Source organism: Callithrix jacchus, chromosome X (assembly GCF_049354715.1).
Source record: "Callithrix jacchus isolate 240 chromosome X, calJac240_pri, whole genome shotgun sequence".
Taxonomy (NCBI): Eukaryota; Metazoa; Chordata; class Mammalia; order Primates; family Cebidae; genus Callithrix; species Callithrix jacchus.
The window spans coordinates 77,954,542-77,975,738 of record NC_133524.1 but is presented as its reverse complement, the minus strand read 5'-3'; the positions used below and the strand labels follow the sequence as shown (position 1 = coordinate 77,975,738).

The 21,197-nt window shown below is 38.5% G+C and overlaps 1 protein-coding gene across 2 annotated transcripts in view; it reads right to left on the bottom strand.

Moving 5' to 3' along the window:
• TENT5D (terminal nucleotidyltransferase 5D) overlaps positions 1-21,197 on the bottom strand; it is a 105,283-nt gene that overhangs the window by 24,343 nt on the left and 59,743 nt on the right. The window contains exon 1 of one of the 2 annotated variants that reach the window (XM_035288647.3): positions 7,515-7,634. The exons of the other annotated variant lie outside the window; for it this stretch is intronic. The gene's annotated coding sequence lies outside the window, so the exon portion shown is untranslated. Of the gene's footprint in view, positions 1-7,514; positions 7,635-21,197 lie in introns of those variants that run through there. 2 annotated transcript variants of the gene reach the window in all.

The following is a 21,197-nucleotide window of genomic DNA, read 5'->3' as shown; positions in this document are numbered from 1 at the left end:
GACATCATCCAGGAAAACTTCCCCCACCTAGCAAGACAGGCCAACACTCAATTGCAGGAAATACAGAGAACACCACAAAGATATTCTGCAAAAAGAGCAATCCCAAGACACATAATCGTCAGATTCAACAAGGTTGAAATAAAGGAGAAAATACTAAGGGCAGCCAGAGAGAAAGGTCGGGTCACCCACAAAGGGAAGCCCATCAGACTCACAGCAGATCTCTCAGCAGAAACACTACAAGCCAGAAGAGAGTGGGGGCCAATATTCAACATTCTTGAAGAAAAGAACTTTCAACCCAGAATTTCATATCCAGCCAAACTGAGCTTCAGAAGTGAAGGAAAAATAAAATCCTTTGCGAACAAGCAAGTACTCAGAGATTTTGTCACCACCAGGCCAGCTTTACAAGAGCTCCTAAAAGAGGCACTACACATAGAAAGGAACAACCAGTACCAGCCATTCCAAAATCACACTAAAAGTTAAAGAGCATCAACATAATGAAGATTCTACAACAACTAACAGGCAAAACAGCCACTTAGCATCAAAATGGCAGTATCAAATTCACACATAACAATATTAACCCTAAATGTAAATAAACTAAATGCACCAATCAAAAGACACAGACTGGCAAATTGGATAAAAATCCAAAACCCATTAGTGTGCTGTATCCAGGAAACCCATCTCAAATGCAAGGATACACAAAGGCTCAAAATAAAGGGATGGAAAAATATTTACCAAGCAAATGGAGAGAAAAAAAAAAGCAGGAGTTGCAATTCTCATCTCTGATAAAATAGACTTTAAAGCAACAAAGATCAAAAGAGACAAAGAAGGCCATTACATACTGGTAAAACGATCGATAAAACAAGAAGAGCTAACGATCCTAAACATATATGGACCCAATGCAGGAGCACCCAGATACATAAGGCAAGTTCTTAATGACTTACAAAGAGACTTAGACTCCCACACAATAATAGTGGGAGACTTTAACACTCCACTGTCAATATTAGACAGATCAACCAGACAGAAAATCAACAAGGATATCCAGGGATTGAAATCAGACCTGGAGCAAGCAAACCTGATAGACATTTACAGAACTCTCCACCCCAAATCCACAGAGTATACATTCTTCTCAGCACCACATCACACCTACTCTACAATTGACCACATAATTGGAAGTAAAGCACTGCTCAACAAATGCAAAACAACTGAAATCATAACAAACAGCCTCTCAGACCATAGTGCAATCAAGTTAGAACTCAGAATACAGAAACCAACCTAGAACCGCACAGCTTCATGGAAACTGAACAACTAGCTCTTGAATGTTGACTGGGTAAACAATGAAATGAAGTCAGAAATAAAGAAGTTCTTTGAAACCAATGAGAACGAAGACACAACATGCCAGAATCTCTGGGACACATTTAAAGCAGTCTCTAGAGGAAAGTATATAGCAATAAGTGCCCATATGAGGAGAATGGAGAGATCCAAAATTGACACCCTATCATCAACATTGAAAGAGCTAGAGGAGCAAGATCAAAAAAACTCAAAACCCAGCAGAAGACAAGAAATAACTAAGATCAGAGCTGAACTGAAGGAGATTGAGACACGAAAAACCCTCCAAAAAATCAATAAATCCAAGAGCTGGTTTTTTTAAAAGATCAACAAAATAGACAGACCACTAGCCAGATTGATTAAAAATAAAAGAGAGAACAACCAAATAGATGCAATGAAAAATGATAAAGGGGAAATCACCACAGATTCCACAGAAATTCAAACCATCATCAGAGAATATTACAAAAAACTCTATGCACATAAACTAGTAAACCTGGAAGAAATGGATAAATTCCTGGACTCCTGTGTCCTCCCAAGCCTAAACCAGGAGGAAGCTGAAACTATGAATAGACCAATAACAAGGTCAGAAGTCGTGGCAGCAATTAAGAGCCTACCACACAAAAAAAGCCCAGGTCCAGATGGGTTCACAGCAGAATTCTACCAGACACACAAAGAGGAGCTGGTACCATTCCTTCTAAAACTATTTCAAACAATGCAAAAAGAGGGAATACTTCCCAAATCATTTTACGAGACCAACATCATCCTGATACCAAAACCCGGCAGAGACCCAACAAGAAAAGAAAACTTCAGGCCAATATCCATGATGAACATAGATGAAAAAATCTTCAATAAAATACTGGCAAGCCGACTACAACACGAAATCAGAAAACTTATTCATCATAATCAAGTAGAATTCATCCCGGGGATGCAAGGCTGGTTCAACATACGCAAGTCTATAAACGTAATTCACCACATAAACAGAACCAAAAACAAAAACCACATGATTATCTCAATTGACGCAGGGAAGGCATTTGACAAAATTCAACAGCCCTTTATGGTAAAAACCCTCAATAAACTCGGTATCGATGGAACGTATCTCAAAGTAATAAAAGCTATTTATGACAAACCAACAGCCAATATCATACTGAATGGGCAAAAACTGGAAGCATTCCCTTTGAAATCTGGAACTAGACAAGGATGCCCTCTTTCACCACTCCTATTCAATATAGTACTGGAAGTTCTAGCCAGAGCAATCAGGCAAGAAAAAGAAATGAAGGGTATTCAAATAGGAAAGGTGGAAGCCAAATTGTCTCTATTTGCAGACGACATGATAGTATACCTAGAAGACCCAATCACCTCAGCCCAAAAACTCCTGAAACTGATAAGCAACTTCAGCAAAGTCTCAGGATATAAAATCCATGTGCAAAAATCACAAGCATTCGTCTACACCAATAACAGACTTAAAGAAAGCCAAATCAAGAACGAACTGCCATTCGCAATTGCTACAAAAAGAATAAAATACCTTGGAATACAACTCACAAGGAACGTAAGAGACCTCTTTAAGGAGAACTACAAACCACTGCTCAAAGAAATCAGAGAGGACACAAACAGATGGAGAAACATTCCATGTTCATGGTTAGGAAGAATTAATATCGTGAAAATGGCTATACTGCCCAAAGTAATTTACAGAATCAATGCTATCCCCATCAAGCTACCATTGACTTTCTTCACAGAACTGGAAAAAACCACCGTGAACTTCATATGGAACCAAAAGAGAGCTGGCATAGCCAAGTCAATTCTAAGCAAAAAGAACACAGCGGGGGGCATCACACTACCGAATTTCAAACTATACTACAAGGCTACAGTAATCAAAACAGCATGGTACTGGTACCAAAACAGAGATATAGTCCAATGGAACAAAACGGAGGCACTGGAGGCAACACAACATATCTACAACTATACAATTTTTGATAAACCTGACAAAAACAAGCAAGGGGGAAAGGATTCCCTGTTTAACAAATGGTGTTGGGAAAACTGGCTAGCCATGTGCAGAAACCACAAACTGGACCCCTTCTTGACACCTTACACTAAAATTAACTCCAGATGGATTAAAGACTTAAATATAGGATCTGGCACCATAAAAACCCTAGAAGGAAATCTAGGCCAAACTATCCAGGACATAGGAGTAGGCAAGGACTTCATGAACAAAACACCAAAAGCATTGGCAACAAAAGCCAAAATAGACAAATGGGACCTAATGAAACTCCACAGCTTCTGCACGGCAAAAGAAACAGTCACTAGAGTGGATCTGCAACCAACAGAATGGGAAAAATTTTTTGCAGTTTACCCATCTGACAAAGGGCTGATATCCAGTATTTACAAAGAACTCAAATGGATTTACAGGAAAAAAACAAACAACCCCATTCAAATTGGGCAAAGGATATGAACAGACACTTTACGAAAGAAGACATATATGAGGCCATCAATCATATGAAAAAATGCTCATCGTCACTGGTCATCAGAGAGATGCAAATCAAAACCACATTGAGATACCATCTCACGCCAGTTAGAATGGCGATCATTAAAAAATCTGGAGACAACAGATGCTGGAGACGATGTGTAGAAAAAGGAACACTTTTACACTGTTGGTGGGAGTGTAAATTAGTTCAACCATTGTGGAAGACAGTGTGGCGATTCCTCAAGGCCTTAGAAATAGAAATTCCATTTGACCCAGCAACCCCATTACTGGGTATATATCTAAAGGAATATAAATCATTCTACTACAAGGACAGATGCACGTGAATGTTCATTGCAGCACTGTTTACAATAGCAAAGACCTGGAATCAACCCAAATGCCCATCGATGATAGACTGGATTGGGAAAAGGTGGCACATACACACAATGGAATATTATGCAGCAATCAGAAATGATGAGTTCGTGTCGTTTCTAGGGATATGGATGAATCTGGAGATCGTCATCCTCAGCAAACTGACACAAGAACAGAAAATGAAACACCGCATATTCTCACCCATAGGTGGGTGATGAAAAATGAGAACACATGGACACAGAAAGGGGAGTACTAAACACTGGGGTCTATTGGGGGGAAAAGGGGAAGGCCAGTGGGAGGGGTAGGTGGGGAGGGATAGCCTGGGGAGAAATGCCAAATGTGGGTGAAGGGGAGAAGGAAAGAAAAGCACACTGCCATGTGTGTTCCTACGCAACTGTCTTACATGCTCTGCTCATGTACCCCAAAACCTAAAATCCAATAAAAATTAAAAAGAAAAGAAAAACAAAAACAAAGAAAATGGAAGAATAAAATACATGCAATAAAAAATGATAACGGGTATATCACCACTGATTCCACAAAAATATAAACAACCATCCGAGATTACTACAAAAAACTCTGCACACAAACCAGTAAACATGGAAGAAATGAATAAATTCCTGGACACCTATACCTTTCCAAGCCTAAACCAGGAAGAATTTGAAACCCTGAATAGAGCAATAACAAGGGCTGAAGTTGAGGCAGCAATTAAAAGCCTACCACACAAAAAAAGCCCAGTCCCAATGGTTTCACAGCCGAATTCTACCAGACATACAAAGAGGAGCTGGTACCACTCCTTCTGAAACTATTCCAAACAATCCAAAATGAGGGAATGCTTTCCAAATCATTTTATGAGATCAACATCATCCTGATACCAAAACCTGGCAGACACTCAACAACAAAAAAATAAAACTTCAGGCCAATCTCCATGATGAACATAGATGCAAAATATTCAAGAAAATACTGGTACACAGATTGTAACATCACATCAAAAAGCTTATTTATCATGATCAAGTAGGCTTCATCCCAGGGATGCATGGCTGGCTCAACATATGCAAATCTATAAATGTCATCCACCACATAAACAGAACCAAAGTGAAAAACCACATAATTATCTCAATAGATGCATAGCAGGCCTTCAACAAAATTCAACAGCCCTTCATGCTAAAAACTCTCAGTAAACTAGGTATTGACAGAACATATCTCAAAACAATGAAAGCTCTTTACAACAAGCCCACAGTCAATATCATACTGAATGGACAAAAACTGGAAGCATTACATTTGAAATCTGGCACTAGAAAAGAATACCCTCTTTTACCACTCCTATTCAGTATAGGAAAGAAGGAAGTCAAATTGTCTCTATTTGCAGATGACATTGATTGTATATTTAGAAGACCCTATTGTCTCGGACCCAAATCTCCTGAAACTGATAAGCAACTTCAGCAAACTCTAAGGATACAAAATCAACTTGCAGAAATTGCAAGAATTCCTATACAACAATAACAGACTTAAAGAGAGCCAAATCAAGAATGAACTGCCATTCACAATTGCTACAAAGAGAATAAAATACCTAGGAATAAAACTAACAAAGGATGTAAAGGACCTCTTCAAGTAGAACTACAAACCATTGCTCAAGGAAATGAGAGAGGACACAAACAGATGGAAAAACATTCCATGCTCATGGTTAGGAAGAATCAATATTGTGAAAATGGCCATACTACCCAAAGTAATTTATAGACTCAATGTTATGCCCATCCAGCTACCTATGACCTTCTACAAAGAACTGGAAAAAAAAACATCTTAAACTTCATATGGAACCAAAAGAGAGCCTGCATAGCAAGGACAATCCTAAGCAAAAATAACAAAACTGGATGCATCACACTACCTGACTTAAAACTATACTACAAGGCAACAGTATTCAAAACAGCAGGGTACTGGTACCAAAACAGAGATACAGACCAATGGAACAGAACAGAGGTTTCAGAGGCAATGCCGCACATCTAGAACCATCTGATTTTGACAACCTTCACAAAAACAAGCAATGGGGAAAGAATTCCCTGTTTAATGAATGGTGTTGGGAAAACTGGCTAGCCCTGTGCAGAAAACAGAAACTGAACCCCTTCCTGACACCTTACACTAAAATTAACTCCAGATGGATTAAGGACTTAAACATAAGACCTAACACCATAAAAACCCTAGAAAAAAACCTATGCAAAACCATTCAGGACATAGGCATAGGCAAAGAGTTCATGATTAAAACAATAAAAGCATTAGCATCATAAGCCAGAATAGACAAATAGGATCTAATTAAACTCCTGACCTTCTGCACAGTAAAAGATACAATCATTAGAGTGAACCAGCAACCAAGAGAATGGGAAACAATTTTTAAAACCTTCCCATCTGACAAAGAGATAATATCCAGAATCTACAAAGAACTAAAAGAGATTTACAAGAAAAAAACAACCCCATTCAAAAGTGGGTGAAGGACATGAATAGACACTTTTCAAAAGAAGACATATATGAGGCCAAAAAACAAATGAAAAAATGCTCATCATCACTGGTCATTAGAGAAATGCAAATCAATCAAAACCACATTGAGATACCATCTCACACCAGTTAGAATGGCAATCATTAAAAAAATCTGGAGACAACAGATACTGGAGAGGATGTGGAGAAATAGGAACACTTTTACACTGTTGGTGGGAGTGTAGTTAGTTCAACCATTGTGGAAGACAGTGTGGCGATTCCTCAAAGACCAAGAAATAGAAATTCCATTTGACCCAGCAATCCCATTACTGGGAATATATCCAAAGGATTATAAAACTTTCTATTATAAAGACACATGCACATGTATGTTCATTGTGGTACTGTTTACAATAGCAAAGACCTGCAACCAACCCAAATGCCCATTGATGATAGACTGGACAAGGAAAATGTTGAACATATACACCATGGAATACTATGCAGCCATAAAAAATGATGAGTTCGTGTCCTTTGTAGGGACATGGATGAACCTGGAAACCATCATTCTCAGCAAACTGACACAAGAACAGAAAATCAAACACCACATGTTCTCACTCATAGGCAGGTATTGAACAATGAGGACACATGGACAGAGGTAGGGGAGCATCACACACTGGGGTTTGTTGGGTGGGACTAGCAGAGGGATAGCAGAAGGTACGAAGGTTGGGGAGGGATAACATGAAGAGAAATTCAAGATATAGATGATAGAGTGATGGAGGCAGAAAATTATATTGCCATGTATGTACCTATGCAAGAATCCTGCATGTTCTGCACATGTACCCCAGAACATCAATTTTGATGTTTGTTTAAAGTGAAAACTAAAAGGAAAAGTAAAACTCACTTTCAAGGTTTCTTACTGTGTCTTCTGACAGTAGACTTCGTTGAATTTAGCAGAAGTCCTACTCTGAAGACTAATTTCTTTCTCTAGCATTCCTCATCAGCTGATCTCCCCATATTCTCCATATAGGGAGTTCTGCAATACCAGGGGTTCTGTTGCTAGGAGACAAGGAATGTTACTATTGCATCATTAATAGTGTCATAGATGGGGACGTTTTTAAAAAGCAAATTTAAATAGAACAATTTTGATCCCCAAATCTCAAAAAAGACAGTGTTATACTGAACATATTACAGATTAAAAACAAGTTCCTCAAGATACTGGAACTTAAGTTAAAAAATAGTGAAGAGGGAGGAGAAAAAAAAAGTAGTGAAGATAACCAGAAAAACCATGCAGATTCACATAGATACACAAATATATTTGTTTTGTAATTATTATAAATGCCTACATGTGACTTCAAAATTAAATTGTTATTTTGAAATACAGTCTTTGGGGAAATATTTTCTATTTAATTTTTTCCCCAAATGAACATGCTTTAAAAAAAATCCTTAAGCAATTAAAAAAGAGGCTGATTGTGGTGACTCCTGTCTGCAATCCCAGCATTTTGGAAGGCTGAGGCTGGAGAATTGCTTGAGCCCAGGAATTCAAGACCAGCCTGGGCAATACAGAGAGACCTCGACTCTATAAAAAAATTAAAAAGAAATTAGCTCGGTGTGGCAGTGCAGATCTTTAATCTCAGCTATGCAGGAGGGTGAGGTAGGAGAACTGCTTGAGCCCAGAAGGTCAAGACTGCAGTAAGCCATGGTCATATCACTGCCCTTCAGCCTGAGAAACAGAGCAAGACCGTCTCAAAAGAAACAGTTAAAAATGCATTATGATTGATAAGTATAACTGTTTTAAGTGCCAACAATAATTTTAAAAAGAACATTTAAAAGACAGAGTTTTCCCAACATAATGTTTTGTTACAGTATGCCCAATTTATAGAAACTATTCCATAACCTTTTTAATGAGAATATCAAGATTATGAAGGTAAGCAAGTAATTAGATATAGGAAGCAAATTATTTTTACCATTAGTGCTTTGCAGAATTATTTATTGCTGGTTAATGAAACTGGCTGACATTTTTAATTTTTACCCCCAAATGAACATTTTTTTAAAGTCACCCAAAAAAACAAGTCTGCATAATTAGTAGCTTCCAATATGACAGAATAAACTTTGCACATATCAATATTAACCTTGAACATAAAGGCTTAAATGCCTTAATTAAAATGTACAGACTGGAAAGTAGAATAAAGAAACAAAACCCAATGGTATGCTGTCCTCAAGAGACCAATCTCACATATAATGACACACATAGGCCCAGCATGTTCACCTCATGTTCTCACTCATAAGTAGGTGTTGAACAATGAGAACACATGGGCATAGAGAGGGGAGCATCATACACCAGGCCCTGTTGGGGGGTGGGGGAGCTAGGAGAGGGATAGCAGGGGGTGGGGGGATTGGGGAGAGATAACATTAAGAGAAATACCTAATGTGGATGACAGGGGGATGGACGTAGCAAACCACCATGGCATGTATATACTTATGTAACAATTCTGCATCATCTGCACAAGTACAACTTAAAGTGTGTGTGTGTGTGTGTATGTGTGTGTGTGTATAAAGGAGACCTAACTATTCTAAATATATACATGAACTAAAAACAGGAGCACCCAGATTCAGAAGGCAAGTTCTTAAAAACCTATAAAGAGACTTAGATAACCACACAAAAATAGGAGACTTCAATACCCCATTTACAGTATAAGAAAAATCATTGAGGCAGAAAACTAACAAAGGTATTCAGGACCTGAACTCAACACCTGACCAAACTGACCTAATAGACATCTACAGAACTCTCCACTGAAAAGCAACAGAATATAAATTCACAGCTGCACATGGCACATATTCTAAAATTGACCACACAATCAGCGTAAAACAATCTCAGCAAATTCCAGTAAGATAGAAAGAAAGAATGAAAGAAAAACAAAATCATACCAACCACATGTTCAGACCACAGGCCCCCCAAAATAGACATCAATACTAAGAAATTTCTCAAAATCATATAGTTACATAAAACTCAACAACCTGTGCCTGGATGACTCTGGGGTAAACAAAGAAATTAAGGCAGAAATCAAGATATTCTTTGAAACTAATAAAAAAAAAAAGGGACAACACACCAGAATCCCTCGGATACATCTATAGTAGTGTTAAAAGGGAAGTTTATAGCACTAAATAATGACACCAAAATATTAAAAAGATCTCAAATTAACAAACTAACAGAACATATATTGAAAAAAATAAAAACAAGGGCAAATCGACCTCCAAAACAGCAGAAGATAATACCATAATTAGTGCTGAACTGAAGGATATTCAGATGCAAAAAAAAAAAAAAAAATTCAAAGATCAATGGGGCCAGGAGTTGGTTCTTTGAAAGAGTAAATAATATAGACAACTACTTAGATTAGTAAAGAAAAAGGAGAGAAGATCCAAATAAACAAAATAAAAAATGACTATGGGTACATTACCACTGACCCCACAGAAATGCAAACAACAACAACAACAACAACAAACCTGAGTAGCTCTATGCACACAAACTAGAACACCTAGAAAAAATGGACAAATTCTTATAAACATACAAACAACCAGGATAGAACCAGAAATAAACTAAATCCCTGAAGAAACCAATAATGAGTTCTAAAATTAAATCAGTAATAAAAAGCCTAAAAATCAGAAAATAGCAAGATGACACAAATTCACAGCTGGATTTATAATATGTATAAATAAGAGCTGGTACCATTCCTATTGAAACCAGTCCCAAAAACTGAGAAGGAGGTGAGACTGTTCCCTAACTCATTCTATGAGGTTAGCAACATGTTGATAACCACAAAATGGCAGAGTCTAAACAAAAAATAAAACCTCAGGCTAATATCCTTAATAAACATGGATCCAAAAAAAAATCCTCATCAAAACATCAGCAAAGCATATCAAGCAAAAGATTAAAAAGCTAATCCATCATGATCAAGTAGGCTTTATTCCTGGGATGCAAGGTTGGTTCAACATATGTGAATCAATAAATGTGATGCATCACACAAACAAAACTAAAAACAACAACATGATCACAATAGATGCAGAAAAGGCTTTTGATAAAATTTAACATCCATTTAGTTAAAAATCTTAAACTAGGTATTGAAGGAACAAGTCTCAAAGTAATAGCAGTCATATATGACAAACCCAAAGCCAAACATCACACTTAATGGGCAAATGCTGGAAACACTTCCCTTGAAAACCACAAGACAAGTATGCCCATTCTCAAGATTCCTATTCAACACGGTACTAGCAGTCCTAGCTAGAAAAATCAGTAAAGACAGAAAAAAATAGAGTATCCAAAAAGAAAGAGGATTTCAAACTATCACTGATTGTAGATTATGTTACTCTATACCTAGAAAACTCCATAGGCTCTGCCCAAAAGATTCTTGATCTGATAAAAAACAAAATAAAACAAACAAAAAAAAACCCACTTCATCAAAGCTTCAGGAAACAAAACTAATGTATGTAAATCAGTAGCATTTCTATACAGCAACAACATCCAAGCTGAGAGCCAAATGAAGAATGCAATACCATTCAAAATAGCCACAAAAGGAATAAAATACCTGGGCATACATCTAAGCAGGGAGGTAAAAGATAGCTACAATGAGAATTACAAAACACTGAGAAAAATATCAGAGATCATAAAAAAAAGGAAAATCATTTTATGCTAATAAATAGAAAAAATCAGTATTGTGAGAAAGAAAAAATGTGGGACCACAAAATCACTAAGTTAAAGGGAAAAGTCAAGCTGGGAACTGCTTAAGGCAAACCTGCTTTCTATTCTATTCAACGTCATCCCTCTGAGGCTCACTTGAGACAAATCCATATCTCATTGCTTCCTCTCCCCTATTTTTTAATGTATAAATGCAGATTCACTAAGCCAGACTAAATTACGTATTCAGTGAAAGGCTGATCAAAAACTCAAAATAATGCAACCTTTTGTCTCTTATCTACTTCTAACCTGAAAACACCTACTTTGAGTTGTCCCACCGTACAAGACTGAACCAATGTAAGTCTTATACATACTGACTGTAAGACCTGTCTTATGTCTCCCTAAAATTTATAAAAACAGACTGTAAGACCTGTCTTATGTAACCCTAAAATTTATAAAAACAAACTGTAATCCTGACCACCTTGAACAGATGTCCCAGGACTTCCTGAAGTTTTTACAGGCACATCCTTAACCTTGGCAAATAAACCTAAAATGACTAAGACCTGTTGCAGGTATTTGGGGTTCACATTTTGGTGGCTGCAAAGGGATTCTGAGCGGAGGTGCCCCTGATTTCTGTCAAATCTCTTATCGGTACAAGCTTGAGCCATCTTTATAGTTAAAACAAATATAACAATTTTCTGAGGCCTGGAAGCTTCCCCTCCAAAGAATCCCTGACCTCCCAAACTTTAGTCAAGATCTAAAGTTTATTTTGCTGTACAACTCCTTTTTGAGTTTTACTTGCTTCCAACAACAAAGGCAAGTATTCTTGCTTTCATAACAATAAAAGGTAGGTAACTCCTTTCTGGAGTTTGAGTTTGCTTCCAACAGGGAAGGAGAGTTTGAGATTTTTCCTGCTTCAAGGAGGATAGAGAACAGCCTGAGACTCATCCTTAGGTAAATACCTGAATTGGGATTTTGTTTTCACTCAAGTTAAGATTAACAACCAGCTGGTTTTAATTTCTCCTTACCACTGGAGTGCTAATAATCATATAAATTGTGCAATTGTTTGCTTTGCTTCACTATTTTTGTTGTTTGCTTATTTCTGATTTTGTTGTTGTTGTTTTTTTTTCTTTTTCCCATTGGGTTTGACCAACTCTATCTGACTTGATCAAATTCAAAAAAAAGCTTCAAATTATGGGTGTATTAGTTCATTTTCATGCTGCTGATAAAGACATGCCCAAAACAGAACAAGAAGAGGTTTAATTGGACTTAGTTCCACATGGCTGAGGAGGACTCAAAATCATCATGGGGGTAAAAGACACTTCTGATGTGGTGGTGGCAAGAGAAAAATGAAGCAGTGAAAGCAGAAAACCCTAATAAACCCATCAGATCTTGTGAGACTTATTCATTATCAGGAGAATAGCACAGGAAAGACCAGCCCTCATGATTCAATTACCTCCACCAGGTCCCTCCCTAAACACATGGGAATTCTGGGAGATACAATTCAAGTTGAGATTAGGGTGGGAACAAAGCCAAACTATATCATTCCACTCCTGTCCTCTCCAAATCTCATGTCCTCACATTTCAAAACCAATCATGTCTTCCCAATAGTCCCCAAAAGGCTTAACTCATTTGACCATTACCCCAAAAGTCCACAGTCCAAAGTCTCATCTGATACAAGGCAAGTCCCTTCTGCCTACGAAATCAAAAGCAAGCTAGTTACTTCCTAGATACAATGGGGTTACAGGTATTGGGTAAATACAGCCATTCCAAATGGGATAAATTGGCCAAAATAAAGAAATAACAGGGCCCATGCAAGTCAGAAATCCAGCAGATCAGTCAAATTTTAAAGCTCCAAAATGATCCCCTTTGACTTCAGGTCTCATATCCAGGTCATGCTGATGCAAAAAGCTTGGTTCCCATGATCTTGGGCAGCTCCAACTCTATGGCTTTACAGGGTACAACCTCTCTCCTGACTGGCTTTGAGTGTCTGCAGCTTTTTGAGGCACATGGTGCAAACTGGCAGTGGATCTACAATTCCTCGGTCTGGAGGACGGTGGCCATCTTCTCACAGCTCCACTAGGCAGTGCCCAAGTAGGGATTCTGTGTGGAAGCTCTGACTCCACATTTTCCTTCCACACTGTCCTAGCAGGGAAGCCTCACCCCTGCGGCAAACTTTTGCCTGGGTATACAGGCATTTCCATACATCTTCTAAAATCTAGGTGGAGATTCCAAAATCTCAATTCTTGACTTCTGTGCACTTGCAGGCTCAATGCCATGTGGAAGCTACGAATGCTTGGGGCTTCCACCCTCTGAAGCCACACCCTGAGTTTCCCATTGGCCTCTTTCAGCCATAGCTGGAGTGGCTAGGACACAGGTCACCAAGTTCCTAGGCTGTATACAACAGAAGGACCCTGGATCCATGTTTTCCTCCTGGGCCTCGGGGCCTGTGACATAAGAGGCCCACAAAATCATGTTTTCTTCCTGGGCCTCAGGGTCTGTGACCCAATGGTCACAGAAGAGGCTGCAATGAAGGTCTCTGACATGGCCTGGAGATATTTTCCCCATGGTATTGGGGATTAACATTAGGCTCTTTGCTACTTATGCACATTTCTGTAGCCAGCTTAAATTTCTCCTTAAAAAATAAAGTTTTCTTTACTACTGGCCATCTATTGGATAGAAGCTAGGGATACTCTAAATATCTTATGAAGCACAGGAAAGCTTGCCACAGCAAAGAATTATCCAGCTTAAATGTTAACAGTGCTAAGGTTGAGAAACCCAGTGTTATTAGAAAGAACTGATATATGCTCAGATTCAATAAAATGTATTGCTAGTAAAAGATGCCAGTCTCTAAAACCATCAGATATCACTTTGTAAAACTGTGAAAAAATGCTGGTTTAAGAAGAAAAATTAATAGCATGTTATCAGGTAAATAACATATTAAGGGCATTTTGCTTCATAATCTGGCTTATTTTTGTGGAAGATTCAACTTCTAAACCTTAAAAAACAACCAGACTATTTTAAATTTTTACTTGAAATGTATTCAATTTATTGTTTATAAGAGGGACTGTATTTTAATATCATTGATACATATTCACTTGAAAATATTTGAGCAACAGTAAAAAAATACAAATATGAGAGAAACTAATAACCTTGAATCCTACTAGCATCATCATTTGAGAAACCACTCTCTGGAGCACCTTGCTCTCACTGTGCATGCATCATATGAAGATTAGAAATAAATAATTTTACTCCATAGGGAAAGATAGATTGCAATGCAATAATAATAGGAGGCTTCAGCATCTCACTTTCAATAATGGAAAGTTCATCCAGACATAAAATTAATAAGCAAACAATAGATGTGAAAATACTTTAGGACAAATGGACCTAACAGTTATATACACAACATTCTATCTAATAGCCAGAGAATACACATTTTTCTTAAGCACATACATAACATTCTACAGGACAGATCATGTTAGCCTACAAGGCACGTCTTAGCAAGTTTAAGAAGACTGATATTGTATCAAGTAACTTTTCCAGCCATAATGGTATAAAACCAAAAATGAATAACAGGAGAAATTATATAAAATTCACAAATACATGAAAATTAAAGATCATGCTCCTGAAAGATACAATGAGCCAATTAAGAAAAGGGAGACTTAAATATTTCTGGAGACGGGAGGAGGACTCAAGATGGCACTGTGAGAACAACCCAGGATTGAAGCTCTCACTGGATGCATGAAGAGGGTGAGTCAGGGACGCATTTCCAGATGGATCTTAGTTGCCGACAGAACGGGGAAATTTCCAGGTATAAAAGAGACGTGGGACGCCAGGCAGAGGTTTTGGCTGGTGTAGCTGGCAGCCAGTATGGCTGCGGCCTGCACCGAAGTGCAGAGGCGCTCCACAGCGCTCCATACAAAACTGCACTGTTACGGGTGCCCTGTTGAACCGGCAAACTGAGACCTGAGAGGGCTGAACTTGAGACTGAACGAGAATTGGACAGTAAGCCAACCCAGGAAATCCCAGGGACACAGCGTTTGGGGTAGCACAGTGAGACAAACAAAACGGTGATTCCAAACGCTCCTGGTGAGGCGGTTCCCTTAAAGTGCAGCTCAGTGGGGGAGGGGCGTCCGCCATTACTGAAGCAATCAGCCCCTACTGAGGTACACGCCCATTGCTGACGCAGCCTGCCATTGCTGAGGCAACCAGGTACAACAGAGAGACTCCGCCGCAGGGTGTAGCCCATGGCAGCAGGGAGGAAACCGCAGCAGAAAGGCAGAGCCTGAAGCAACAGGGCGAACCTCACACCAGCAGGGCGAAGCCTCGGCAGGCAAATAGGGACTAGACTGCCTCCTAGCTGGGCAGGACAGCACAGCAGACATTCAAAAATAAAGCTCCAACCCCTTCAGAAAGAGCAGCTACGAAAAAAGGTTTTTTTTTTATGAGTTCTGTTGAAGCAGAATTAAACAGAGAAGCCTAACAGCCCTGACTAAACAATAGAGCTCACAGCTCAGCAATTGAGCTCTTATAAAGTACAGGGATTGAAATCAGACCTGGAGCAAGCAAACCTGATAGACATTTACAGAACTCTCCACCCCAAATCCACAGAGTATACATTCTTCTCAGCACCACATCACACCTACTCTACAATTGACCACATAATTGGAAGTAAAGCACTGCTCAACAAATGCAAAACAACTGAAATCATAACAAACAGCCTCTCAGACCATAGTGCAATCAAGTTAGAACTCAGAATACAGAAACCAACCCAGAACCACAAAGCTTCATGGAAACTGAACAATTGGCTCTTGAATGTTGACTGGATAAACAACGAAATGAAGGCAGAAATAAAGAAGTTCTTTGAAACCAATGAGAACGAAGACACAACATGCCAGAATCTCTGGGACACATTTAAAGCAGTCTCTAGAGGAAAGTATATAGCAATGAGTGCCCATATGAAGAGAATGGAGAGATCCAAAATTGACACCCTATCATCAACATTGAAAGAGCTAGAGGAGCAAGATCAAAAAAACTCAAAACCCAGCAGAAGACAAGAAATAACTAAGATCAGAGCTGAACTGAAGGAGTTTGAGACATAAAAACCCTCCAAAATATCAATAAATCCAAGAGCTGGTTTTTTGAAAAGATCAACTAAATAGACAGACCACTAGCCAGATTGATTAAAAAGAAAAAAGAGAACAACCAAATAGATGCAATAGAAAATGATAAAGGGGAAATCACCACAGATTCCACAGAAATTCAAACCATCATCAGAGAATATTACAAACAACTCTATGCACATAAACTAGTAAACCTGGAATAAATGGATAAATTCCTGGACTCCTGTGTCCTCCCAAGCCTAAACCAGGAGGAAGCTGAAACTATGAATAGACCAATAACAAGGTCAGAAGTTGAGGCAGCAATTAAGAACCTACCACACAAAAAAAGCCCAGGTTCAGACGGGTTCACAGCCGAAATCTACCAGACACACAAAGGAGCTGGTACCATTTCTTCTGAAACTATTCCAAATAATCCAAAAAGAAGGAATCCTTCCCAAATCATTGTATTAGACCAATATCATCCTGATACCAAAACCCGGCAGAGACCCAACAAGAAAAGAAAACTTCAGGCCAATATCCATGATGAACATAGATGCAAAAATCTTCAATAAAATATTGGCAAGCCAATTGCAACAGCAAATCAAACAACTTATTCATCATGATCAAGTAGAATTCATCCCACGGATGTAAGGCTAGTTCAACATATGCAAGTCTATGAACGTAATTCACCACATAAACGGAACCAAAAGCAAAAACCACATGATTATCTCAATTGATGCATAGAAAACATTTGACAGAATTCAACAGCCCTTTATGCTAAAAACCCTCAATAAACTCGGTATCGATGGAACGTATCTCAAAGTAATAAAAGCTATTTATGACAAACCAACAGCCAATATCATACTGAATGGGCAAAAACTGGAAGCATTCCCTTTGAAATCCGGATCTAGACAAGGATGCCCTCTGTCACCACTCCTATTCAATACAGTACTGGAAGTTCTAGCCACAGCAATCAGGCAAGAAAAAGAAATAAAGGGTATTCAAATAGGAAAGGTGGAAGCCAAATTGTCTCTATTTGCAGACGACATGATAGTATACTTAGAAGATCCCATCGCCTCAGCCCAAAAAATCCTGAAACTGATAAGCAACTTCAGCAAAGTCTCAGGATATAAAATCAATGTGCAAATATCACAAGCCTTCCTCTACACCAATAACAGACTTAAAGAGAGCCAAATCAAGAATGAACTGCCATTCACAATTGCTACAAAAAGAATAAAATACCTTGGAATACAACTCATAAGGAACGTAAGGGACCTCTTCAAGGAAAACTACAAGCCACTGCTCACCAAAATCAGAGGGGACACAAACAAATGGAGAAACATTCCATGTTCATGGTTAGGAAGAATTAATATCGTGAAAATGGCTATACTGCCCAAAGTAATTTACAGAATCAATGCTATACCCATTGACTTTCTTCACAGAACTGGAAAAAACCACCATGAACTTCATATGGAACCAAAAGAGAGCCTGCATAGCCAAGTCAGTTCTAAGCAAAAAGAACACAGCGGGGGGCATCACACTACCGGATTTCAAACTATACTACAAGGCTACAGTAATCAAAACAGCATGGTATTGGTACCAAAACAGAGATATAGACCAATGGAACAGAACAGAGGCATCAGAGGCAACACAACATATCTACAACTATACAATCTTTGATAAACCCGACAAAAACAAGCAATGGGGAAAGGATTCCTTGTTCAACAAATGGTGCTGGAAAAACTGGCTAGCCATGTGCAGAAAGCAGAAACTGGACCCCTTCCTGACACCTTACGCTAAAATTAACTCCAAATGGATTAAAGACTTAAACATAAGACCTGGCACCATAAAAACCCTAGAAGGAAATCTAGGCAAAACCACCCAGCACATAGGAGTAGCCAAGGACTTCATGAACAAAACACCAAAAGCATTGGCAACAAAAGCCAAAATAGACAAATGGGACCTAATGAAACTCCACAGCTTCTGCACAGCAGAAGAAACAGTCTCTAGAGTGGATCAGCAACCAACAGAATGGGAAAAAATATTTGCAGTTTACCCATCTGACAAAGGGCTGATATCCAGAATTTACAAAGAACTCAAACAGATTTACAGGAAAAAAACAAACAAGCCCATTCAAAATTGGGCAAATAATATGAACAGACACTTTACGAAAGAAGACATATATGAGGCCAACAATCATATGAAAAAATGCTCATCGTCACTGGTCGTCAGAGAGATGCAAATCAAAACCACATTGAGATACCATCTCACGCCAGTTAGAATGGCGATCATTAAAAAATCTGAAGACAACAGATGTTGGAGAGGATGTGGAGAAAAAGGAACACTTTTGCACTGTTGGTGGGAGTGTAAATTAGTTCAACCATTGTGGAAGACGGTGTGGCGATTCCTCAAGGCCTTAGAAATAGAAATTCCATTTGACCCAGCAATCCCATTACTGGGTATATATCCAAAGGAGTATAAATCATTCTACTATAAGGACACATGCACACGAATGTTCATTGAAGCACTGTTTACTATAGCAAAGACCTGGAATCAACCCAAATGCCCACTGATGATAGACTGTATTGGAAAAATGTGGCACATATACACCATGGAATATTATGCAGCAATCAGAAATGATGAGTTTGTGTCGTTTGTAGGCACATGGATGAATCTGGAGAACATCATTCTCAGCAAACTGACACAAGAACAGAAAATGAAACACCGCATATTCTCACTCATAGGCGGGTGATGAAAAATGAGAACACATGGACACAGAGAGGGGAGTACTAAACACTGGGCTCTATTGGGGGGAAAAGGGGAGGGCCAGTGGGACGGGTAGGTGGGGAGGGATAGCCTGGGGAGAAATGCCAAATGTGGGTGAAGGGGAGAAAGCAAACAAAACACACTGCCATGTGTGTACCTATGCAACTGTATTGCATGCTCTGCATATGTACCCCAGAAGCTAAAATGCAATAAAATAAAAGAAAAATATTTCTGGAGACAAATGAAAACGGAAACACAACATACCAAATTTATGGGCTGCAGCAAAAGCAGTTCTAAAAGAAGTCTTTAGCAATAAATACTTACATCAAAAAAGATTGCAAATAAACAACTTACTATGATGTTAATGAAATAGAAAAAAATAACAAAGTAAGTCCAATATTAACGGAAGGAAAAAATAGTAAACATCAGAGAAAAAATAAATGCACACAACTAGAAAAATCATATAAAAAATCTACAAAACTGAGTTAGTTTATTGAAAAGACAAAATTGACAAACTTTAACTAGACTAACCAAGGGAAAAAAAGAAGGACCTCAAATAAACAAAATCAGAAATAAAATAAGAGACATTACAGCTGACACCAAAGAAATACAAAGGATCCTAGGAGACTACTATAATAATTATATCCCAAAAATTAGACAACCTAGGCAAAAAACGTAAATTTCTTGACACATAAAACCCCTACCAAGATTGAATCCTGAAAAATACAAACATTCTTAAAAGATAAATAACAAAGTGAGAAGATTGAATCAGTAATAAAAAGTCTCCCATCAAAGAAAAGCCCAAATCCTGATGGTTTCACTGCTGATTTTTACCAAACATTTAAAGAAGAGCTAATACTAATTCTCCACAAGATTTATCAATAAATTCCAAAGAGAATACTTCCAAACTCTTTATATAAGGCCAGAATTATTCTTATAGCAAAGCCAGACAAAGAACATCACAAGAAAAGAAACCTACAGGCCAGTATTTCTGATTAACATAGTTTAAATATCCTCAACAAAATATGAGCAAACTAAATTCAACAACATATTAGAAGAATCATTCACCATGATCAAGTGGATTTATCCCTAGATGCAAGGATATTTCAACAGTCATACATTAATAAATGTGAGATATCACATTAAAAGAATGAAAGATATAAATCATATGATCATCTCATTAAATGTAGAAAAAATGACATAATTCAGCACCTTTTTTTTTTTCTGAGACAGAGTCTTATTCTGTCACCCAGGCTAGTGTGCAATGGCATACTCTCAGCTCACCATAACCTCTGCCTCCCAGGTTCAAGCAATTCTTCTGCCTCAGCCTCCCAAGTAGCTGGGATTACAGGTGCACACCACCACGCCTGGCTAATTCTTGCATTGCTAAGGAGAGACCAGGTTTCACCATGTTGGTCAGGCTGATTTTGAACCACTGACCTTGTGATCCACCCACTTCAGCCTCCCAAAGTGCTGGGATTACAAGCGTGAGCCACTGCACCCAGCTCAGCATCCATTTATAGTAAATACACTAAAAAAACAGGTATAGAAAGAACATACTTCAACACAAAAAACCCAGATATAATGAGACCACTGCTAACATTACACTCAAAGGTGAAAAACTTATGGGCAGCATCCCTTACTGTTCTGCAGCCACCAAAGGTGATCCCCAGGCAAGCAGGGTCTGGAGTGGACCTCCAGCAGTTTTACAGCATAGGGGCCTATTAGAAGGAAAACAAACAAACAAAAAACAGAAAGAAATAACTTCAACCTCAACAAAAAGGACATCCACTCAGAGACCCCATCCAAAAGTCATCAACTACAAAGACCACAAGTAGATAAATCCACGAAGATGGGAAGAAACCAGTGCATAAAGGATAAAAACACCCAAAACCAGAATGCCTCTCCTCCTCCAAGGGAACACAACTCCTCACCAGCAAGGGAACAAAGCTGGATGGAGAATAAGTCTGAGAAATGGACCGAAACAGGCTTCAGTAGGTGGGTAATAAGAAACTTCTCTGAGCTAAAAGAAAGTGTTCTAACCCAA